Source organism: Camelus ferus, chromosome 9 (genome assembly GCF_009834535.1).
Source record: "Camelus ferus isolate YT-003-E chromosome 9, BCGSAC_Cfer_1.0, whole genome shotgun sequence".
Taxonomy (NCBI): domain Eukaryota; kingdom Metazoa; phylum Chordata; class Mammalia; order Artiodactyla; family Camelidae; genus Camelus; species Camelus ferus.
Genome location: NC_045704.1, coordinates 5,899,399 through 5,909,217, shown reverse-complemented (window position 1 = coordinate 5,909,217; position 9,819 = coordinate 5,899,399).

Here is a 9,819-nt window from a genome sequence, read left to right as displayed (position 1 = left end):
GGTTTTAAAGTGAAAACTGCAGGATATTCAAAGCGGCAATAGGAAACAGACTGAGAAACCAGAAAAAAATTTCTTCTGCATCACGTTCCTTTTATGCTAGATTAAAGAAAATCTCTCAATTAGCTCAGTTCTGAGAGGTAAGTGTTTGTGAAATCCTTCCTTCACCTACATTGTTGGGAAAACAAAGTGTCTTTAGAGTTGCAAACTATACTCCATCCATACATATGTGGAGGTAATAGCTCCAAATCCGTTTTACAGTGAAAACTGCAGGAACTTGGAACCGGCACTAAGAAACAGACTGAGAAAACACACTTAAAGTTTCTCCTGCAACCCATTCCCTTTTGGCTAGATGAAAGCACGTCTCTACACATGCTCAGGCCTGAGAGTTAAGTGTGTGTGAAAGATTTCCTTCAAAAAGCTTGGAGGTAACACAAAGTTTCTATTCATTTGCAGACTACACTCCATCCTTATAGATGGGGTGGTACTAACACCAAATCTGTTTACAGTGAAAACTGGAGGAAATTGTATACGGCACAAGGAAACAACTGAGTAACCAAAGTCAAAGATTCTCCTGCATCCGTTCACTATGTTCTAGATTAACGAACTTCTCTCCAAATGCTCAGTTCTGAGACATAATGTGTTAGTTAAAACTGTCCCTCACCTAGATGGTTGGGAAATCAAAGTTATTCTTTATTTGCAAACTAAACTCCATTTATATATAAGGTACTATCTCCAACTTGGATTTACAGTGAAAACTGCAGAAAATTCAAAGCGGCACTAGGAAACGTACTGAGAATCCAGTGTTAAAGTTTCACCTACAATCATTTCCATTTGTGCTAGAAGAAGGGAAAGTCTCTCCACATGCTAAGTTCTGAGAGATATGTGTGTGTGAAAGCCTATCTTCACCTAGCTTGTTGGGAACAAAGAGTTTCTTTTCAGATGCAAACTACACTCCATCCATATATATGGGGAGGTACTAGCACCAAATCAATTTTACACCGAAAAATGCAGGAATTTCAACCCGGCACTACGAAACAGACTGAAAAACCAGACAGAAATTTTTTTCCTCCAAAATGTTCCCTTTGTAATAGATGAACGAACGTCTATCTACATGCTCATTTCAGAGATATAAGTGTGTATGTAAGCCGTTCTTCACCTATCTTTTGGGAACACAATGTATCTTTTCAGTTGCAAACAAAACTCAAACCCGATATATAGGGAGGTACTAGCTCCAAATCTGTTTTACAGTGAAAACTGCAGGAAATTTAAACCGGCACTAAGAAACAGACTGAGAAAACACACTTAAACTTGCTCTGCAACCCGTTCCCTTTTTGCTAGATGAACGAACGTCTCCCCAAATGCTCAGGCCTGAGACATAAGTGTGTGTGAAAGCCTTCCTTCATAAAGCTTGTAGGTAACACAAAGCTTCTATTCAGTTGCAAACTACAATCAATTCATATATATGGGGAGGTACTAGCTCCAACTCGGTTTTTACAGTGAAAACTGCAGGAACTTGAAACCAGCACTAGGAAACAGACTGAGTAACCAGAATAAAAGTTTCTCCTGCATCCGTTCACTATGATCTAGATGAATGAAATTCTCTTCAAATGCTGAGTTCTGAGACATAATGTGTTAGTTAATGCTGTCCCTCACCTAGATTGTTGGGAACACAAAGTTAATTTTTAGTTGCCAACTAAACTCCATCTATATATAAGGTACTATTTCCAACTCGGTTTTACAGTGAAAACTGCAGGAAATTCAAAGCGGCACTAGACAACAGACTGAGAAACCAGAGTAAAAGTTTCACCTGCAACCATTTCCCTTTGTGCTAGATTAACGAACGTCTCTCCGCATGCTCATTTCTGAGAGATAAGTGTGTGTGAAAGCCTAACTTCACCAAGCTTGTAGGGAACACAAAGTTTCTATTCAGTTGCAAATTACACTCCATCGTTATAGATGGGTAGGTACTAACTCCAACTCGGTTTTACACTGAAAACTGCAGGAACAAGAACCCGGCACTAGGAAACATACTTATTAACCAGAGTAAAAGTTTTTCTGCATCCGTTCACTATGTTCTACATGAACGAACTTCTCTCCAAATGCTCAGTTCTGAGAGATAATTTGTTTGTTAAAGCTGTCCCTCACCTAGATTGTTGGGAACTCAAAATTAATTTTTAGTTGCAAACTAAACCACATCTATAAAAAGGTACTAACTTCAACTCGGTTTTACAGTGAAAACTGCAGGATATTCAAAGCGGCAATAGGAAACAGACTGAGAAACCAGAATAAAAGTTCCCCTGCAAACCATTCACTTTGTGCTAGATGAACGAACGTCTGTCCACATGCTCAGTTCTGAGAGATAAGTGTGTGTGAATGCCGTCCTTCATATATCTTGTTATGAACACAAAGTTTCATTCAGTTTCAAAGTAAATTCCATGCATATATATGGTAGGTACTAACTCCAACTAGGTTTTTACAATGTAAAATGAAGGAACTTCAAACCAGCACTAGGAAACAGACTGAGAATCCAGAATAATATTATCCCTGCAACCCGTTCTTTTCAGATAGAGGAACGAATGTCTCCCCATTAGCTCAGTTATGAGAGTTAAGTGTGTGTGAAAGCCTAAATTCACAAAGCTTCTTGGGAACACAAAATTTCTATTCAGTTGCAAACTACACTCCATCCATATAAAATAGGGGGAAGTACAAGCTCCAACTCGGTTTTACACTGAAAATTGCTGGAACAAGAACCCGGCACTAGGAAACATACTTAGTAACCAGAGTAAAAGTTTTTCTGCATCCGTTCACTATGTTCTACATGAACGAACTTCTCTCCAATGCTCAGTTCTGAGAGATAATTTGTTTGTTAAAGCTGTCCCTCACCTAGATTGTTGGGAACTCAAAATTAATTTTTAGTTGCAAACTAAACCACATCTATAAAAAGGTACTAACTTCAACTCGGTTTTACAGTGAAAACTGCAGGATATTCAAAGCGGCAATAGGAAACAGACTGAGAAACCAGAATAAAAGTTCCCCTGCAAACCATTCACTTGTGCTAGATGAACGAACGTCTGTCCACATGCTCAGTTCTGAGAGATAAGTGTGTGTGAATGCCGTCCTTCATATATCTTGTTATGAACACAAAGTTTCATTCAGTTTCAAAGTAAATTCCATGCATATATATGGGTAGGTACTAACTCCAACTAGGTTTTACAATGTAAAATGAAGGAACTTCAAACCAGCACTAGGAAACAGACTGAGAATCCAGAATAAATATTATCCCTGCAACCCGTTCTTTTCAGATAGAGGAACGAATGTCTCCCCATTAGCTCAGTTATGAGAGTTAAGTGTGTGTGAAAGCCTAAATTCACAAAGCTTCTTGGGAACACAAAATTTCTATTCAGTTTGCAAACTACACTCCATCAATATAAATAGGGGAAATACAAGCTCCAACTCGGTTTTACACTGAAAATTGCTGGAACTACAAACGGCACGAGGAAACAGACTTAGAAACGAGACTAAGAGTTTCTCCTGCATCCCTTTCTTTTTGTGCAAGGTGAGTGATATTCTCTCAACTAGCTCAGTTCTGAGAGGTAAGTGTGTGTGAAAGCCATCCTTCTCTAGCTTGTTGGGCACAAATAGATTCTTTTCAAATGCAAACTACACTCCATCCATATATATGGGGAGGTACATGCTCCAAATCGATTTTACACAGAAAACTGCCGGAACTTCAAACCGGCACTAAGAAACAGACTGAAAAACCAGACTAAAATTTTCTCCATAAAACCCTTCCCTTTGTGCTATATGAACGAACGTCTCTCCACATGCTCATTTCAAAGATATAAGTGTGTATGTAAGCCGTACTTCACCCAGCTTTTTGGGAACACAATATATCTTTTCAGTTGCAAACTAAACTCAATCCATATATATGGGGAGGTACTAGCTCCAACTCCGTTTTACAGTGAAAACTGCAGGAACTTCAAACCGGCACTAAGAAACAGACTGAGAAAACACACTTAAAGTTTCTCCTGCAACCCATTCCCTTTTGGCTAGATGAACGAACGTCTCTACACATGCTAAGGCCTGAGAGATATTTGTGTGTGAAAGCCTTCCTTCACCAAGCTTGTAGGTAACACAAAGTTTCTATTCAGTTGCAAACTACACTCCATCCTTATAGATGGGGTGGTACTAACTCCAACTCAGTTATACACTGAAAACTTCAGGAACAAGAAACTGGCACTAGGAAACATCCTTATTAACCAGAGTAAAATTTTTTTCTGCATCCGTTCACTATGTTCTAGATGAACGAACTTCTCTCCAAATGCTCAGTTCCTGGAGATAATTGGTTTGTTAAAGCTGTCCCTCACCTAGATTGTTGGGAACACAAAGTTAATATTTAGTTGCCAACTAAACTCCATCTATATATAAGGTACTATATCCAACTCGGTTTTACAGTGAAAACTGCAGGAAATTCAAAGCAGCAGTAAGAAACGGACTGAGAAACCAGAGTAAAAGTTTCACCTGCAACCCTTTCCCTTTGTGCTAGATGAACGAACGTCTGTCCACATTCTCAGTTCTGAGAGATAAGTGTGTGAAAGCCTAACTTCACCAAGCTTGTAGGGAACACAAAGTTCATATTCAGTTGCAAACTAAACTCCATCTATTATATATGTGTAGGTACTAGCTCCAAATCTGTTTTACAGTGAAAACTGCAGGAACATAAAACTGGCACTAGGAAACAGACTGAGAAACCATAGTAAAAGATTCACCTGCAACCCGTTCACTACGTGCTAGATGAACGAACTTCTCTTCAAATGCTCAGTTCTGAGAGATATTGTGCTTGTGAAAGCCATACTTCACCTAGATTGTTGGGAACACAAAGATTCTTTTCAGTTGCAAACTACAATCCATCCATATATGGGGAGTTCCTAGCTCCAACTCTGTTTTACAGTGAAAACTGCAGGAACTTCAAACCGGCACTATGAAACAGACTGAGAAAACAGAATAAAAGTTTCTCCTTCAAACTGTTCCCGTTGTACTAGATGAACGAACGTCTCACTACATGCTCAGTTCTGAGAGAAGTGTGTGTGTGAATGCCGTCCTTCATATATCTTGTTATGAATACAAAATTTGATTCAGTTGCAAACTAAACTCCATGCATATATATGGGTAGGTACTAGCTCCAAATCGATTTTACACTGAAAACTGCAGGAACTTTAAACGGGCACTAAGACACAGACTGAAAAACCAGACTAAAATTTTCTCCATAAAACCCTTCCCATTGTGCTATATGAACGAACGTCTCTCCACATGCTCATTTCAAAGTTATAAGTGTGTATGTAAGCCGTACTTCACCAAGCTTTTTGTTAACACAATGTATCTTTTCAGTTGCCAACTAAACTCAATCCATATATATGGGGATGTACTAGCTCTAACTATGTTTTACAGTGAAAACTGCAGGAACTTCAAACCGGCACTAAGAAACAGAGTGAGAAAACACACTTAAAGTTTCCCCTGCAACCCATTCCCTTTTGGCTAGATGAACGAACGTCTCTACACATGCTAAGGCCTGAGAGATAAGTGTTTGAGAAAGCCTTCCTTCACCAAGCTTGTAGGTAACACAAAGTTTCTATTCAGTTGCAAACTACACTCCATCCTTATAGATGGGGTGGTACTAACTCCAATTCGGTTTTACACTGAAAACTGCAGGAACAAGAAACCGGCTCTAGGAAACATACTTAATAACCAGAGTAAAATTTATTCTGCATCCGTTCACTATGTTCTAGATGAACGAACTTCTCTCCAAATGCTCAGTTCTGAGAGATAATTTGTTTGTTAAAGCTGTCCCTTACCTAGATTTTAGGGAACTCAAAGTTAATTTTTAGTTGAAAACTAAACCCCATCTATAAATAAGGTACTATCTCCAACTTGGAATTACAGTGAAAACTGCAGGAAATTCAAAGCGGCACTAGAAAACAGACTGAGAAACCAGACTAAAAGATTCTCCTTCAACCCGTTCCCTTTGTGCTAGATGAACGAACGTCTCACCACATGCTCAGTTCTGAGAGATAATTGTGTGTTAAAGCCGTCCTTCATATATCTTGTTATGAACACAAGTTTGATTCAGTTGCACACTAGACTCCATGCATATATATGGGTAGGTAGTAGCTCCAACTAGATTTACAATATAACTGCAGAAACTTCAAACCAGCACTAGGAAACAGACTGGAATCCAGAGTAAAAGTTTCCCTGCAACCCGTTCCCTTTGTGCTAGATGAACGAACGTCTCTCCACATGCTCTTTTCTGAGAGATAAGTGTGTATGAAAGCTGTCCTTCACCTAGCTTCTTGGGAACACAAAGTTTCTTTTCTGTTGCAAACTACACTCCATCTATATAATTACGGTTAGTAAAAGCTCCAACTCGGTTTTACAGTGAAAACTGCAGGAACTAGAAAACGGCACTAGGAAACAGACTGAGAATCCAGACCAAAAATTTCACCTGTTTCCTTTTCCTTTTGTGCAAGCTGAACGAAAGTCTCTCCAAATTTCAGTTCTGAAGGGTAAGTGTGTGTGAAAGCCGTCATTCACCTACGTTGTTTGGAACACAAAGTGTCTTTTCAGTTGCAATCTACAATCCATCCATATATATGGGAGGTACTAGCTCCAACTTGGTTTTACAATATAAAATGAAGGAACTTCAAATCGGCACTAGGAAACAGACTGAGAATCCAGAATAAAAGTTTCTCCTGCATCCGTTCACTATGTTCTAGATGAACGAACTTCTCTCCAAATGCTCAGTTCTGAGACATAATATTTTAGTTAAAGCTGTCCCTCACCTAGATTGTTGGGAACACAATGGTAATTTTTTGTTGCCAACTAAAATCCATCTATATATAAGGTACTATCTCCAACTCGGTTTTACAGTGAAAACTGCAGGAAATTCAAAGCGGCAGTAAGAAACGGACTGAGAAATCAGAGTAATAGTTTCACCTGCAACCCTTTCCCTTTGTGCTAGATGAACGAACGTCTCTCCACATGCTCATTTCAAAGATATAAGTGTGTATGTAAGCCGTACTTCACCAAGCTTTTTGGGAACACAATATATCTTTTCAGTTGCAAACTAAACTCAATCCATATATATGGGGACGTACTAGCTCCAACTCCGTTTTACAGTGAAAACTGAAGGAACTTCAAACCGGCACTAAGAAACAGACTGAGAAAACACAGTTAAAGTTTCTCCTGCAACCCATTCCCTTTTGGCTAGATGAACGAACGTCTCTACACATGCTAAGGCCTGAGAGATATGTGTGTGTGAAAGCCTTCCTTCACCAAGCTTGTAGGGAACACAAAGTTTCTATTCAGTTGCAAACTAAACTGCATCTAAATATATATGGGTAGGTACTAGCTCCAACTCTGTTTTACAGTGAAAACTGCAGGAACATGGAACTGGCACTAGGAAACAGACTGAGAAACCATAGTAAAAGATTCACCTGCAACCCGTTCACTACGTGCTAGATGAATGAACTTCTCTCCAAATGTTCAGTTCTGAGAGATAGTGTGCTTGTGAAAGCCGTACTTCACCTAGATTCTTGGGAACACAAATTTCTTTTCAGTTGCAAACTACAATGCATCCATATATATGGGGATGTATTAGCTCCAACTCGGTTTTACAGTGAAAACTGCAGGAACTTCAAACCGGCACTACGAATCTGACTGAGAAACCATAGTAAAAGATTCACCTGCAACCGGTTCACTACGTGCTAGATGAACGAACATCTCACTACATGCTCAGTTCTGAGAGATAAGTGTGTGTGAATGCCGTCCTTCATATATCTTGTTATGAACACACAGTTTGATTCAGTTGCAAACTACACTCCATGCATAAATATGGGTAGGTACTAGCTCCAACTAGGTTTTATAATGTAAACTGCAGGAACTTAAAACCGGACCTAAGAAACAGACTGAAAAACCAGACTAAAAGTTTCCCTGAAACCCGTTCCTTTTGTGCTAGATGAACGAACGTCTCTCCACATGCTCCCTTCTGAGAGATAAGTGTGTGTGAATGAAGTCCTTCATATATCTAGTTATGAACACAAAGTTTCATTCAGTTTCAAAGTACATTCCATGCATATATATGTGTAGGTAGTAGCTCCAACTAGGTTTTACAATGTAAAATGAAGGAACTTCAAACCGGCACTAGGAAACAGACTGAGAATCCAGAATAATAGTATCACTGCAACCCGTTCTTTTCTGATAGATGAAGGAAAGTGTCTCCACTAGCTCAATTCTGAGAGTTATGTGTGTGTGAAAGCCGTAATTCACCTAGCTTGTTGGGCACAAATAGTTTCATTTCAGATGCAAACTACACTCCATCCTTATATATGGGGAGGTACCAGTTCCAAATCAATTTTACACCAAATACTGCAAGAATTTTAAACCGGCACTAGGAAACCGACTGAAAAACCAGACAAAAATTTTCTCCTACAAACTGTTCCGTTTGTGCTAGATGAAAGAAAATCTCTCTACATGCTCATTTCAGAGATATATGTGTATATGTAAGCCGTACTTCACCAAGCTTTTTGGGAACACAATGTATCTTTTCAGTTGCCAACTAAACTCAATCCATATATATGGGGACGTACTAGCTCTAACTATGTTTTACAGTGAAAACTGCAGGAACTTCAAACCGGCACTAAGAAACAGACTGAGAAAACACACTTAAAGTTTCCCCTGCAACCCATTCCCTTTTGGCTAGATGAACGAACGTCTCTACACATGCTAAGGCCTGAGAGATAAGTGTTTGAGAAAGCCTTCCTTCACCAAGCTTGTAGGTAACACAAAGTTTCTATTCAGTTGCAAACTACACTCCATCCTTATAGATGGGTTGGTACTAACTCCAATTCGGTTTTACACTGAAAACTGCAGGAACAAGAAACCGGCTCTAGGAAACATACTTAATAACCAGAGTAAAAGTTTATTCTGCATCCGTTCACTATGTTCTAGATGAACGAACTTCTCTCCAAATGCTCAGTTCTGAGAGATAATTTGTTTGTTAAAGCTGTCCCTTAACTAGATTTTAGGGAACTCAAAGTTAATTTTTAGTTGAAAACTAAACCCCATCTATAAATAAGGTACTATCTCCAACTTGGAATTACAGTGAAAACTGCAGGAAATTCAAAGCGGCACTAGAAAACAGACTGAGAAACCAGACTAAAAGATTCTCCTTCAACCCGTTCCCTTTGTGCTAGATGAACGAACGTCTCACCACATGCTCAGTTCTGAGAGATAATTGTGTGTTAAAGCCGTCCTTCATATATCTTGTTATGAACACAAAGTTTGATTCAGTTGCACACTAGACTCCATGCATATATATGGGTAGGTAGTAGCTCCAACTAGATTTACAATATAAACTGCAGGAACTTCAAACCAGCACTAGGAAACAGACTGGAATCCAGACTAAAAGTTTCCCTGCAACCCGTTCCCTTTGTGCTAGATGAACGAACGTCTCTCCACATGCTCTTTTCTGAGAGATAAGTGTGTATGAAAGCTGTCCTTTACCTAGCTTCTTGGGAACACAAAGTTTCTTTTCTGTTGCAAACTACACTCCATTCATATAATTACGGTTAGTAAAAGCTCCAACTCGGTTTTACAGTGTGAAAACTGCAGGAACTAGAAAACGGCACTAGGAAACAGACTGAGAATCCAGACCAAAAGTTTCACCTGTATCCCTTTCCTTTTGTGCAAGCTGAACGAAAGTCTCTCCAAATCTCAGTTCTGAAGGGTAAGTGTGTGTGAAAGCCGTCATTCACCTACGTTGTT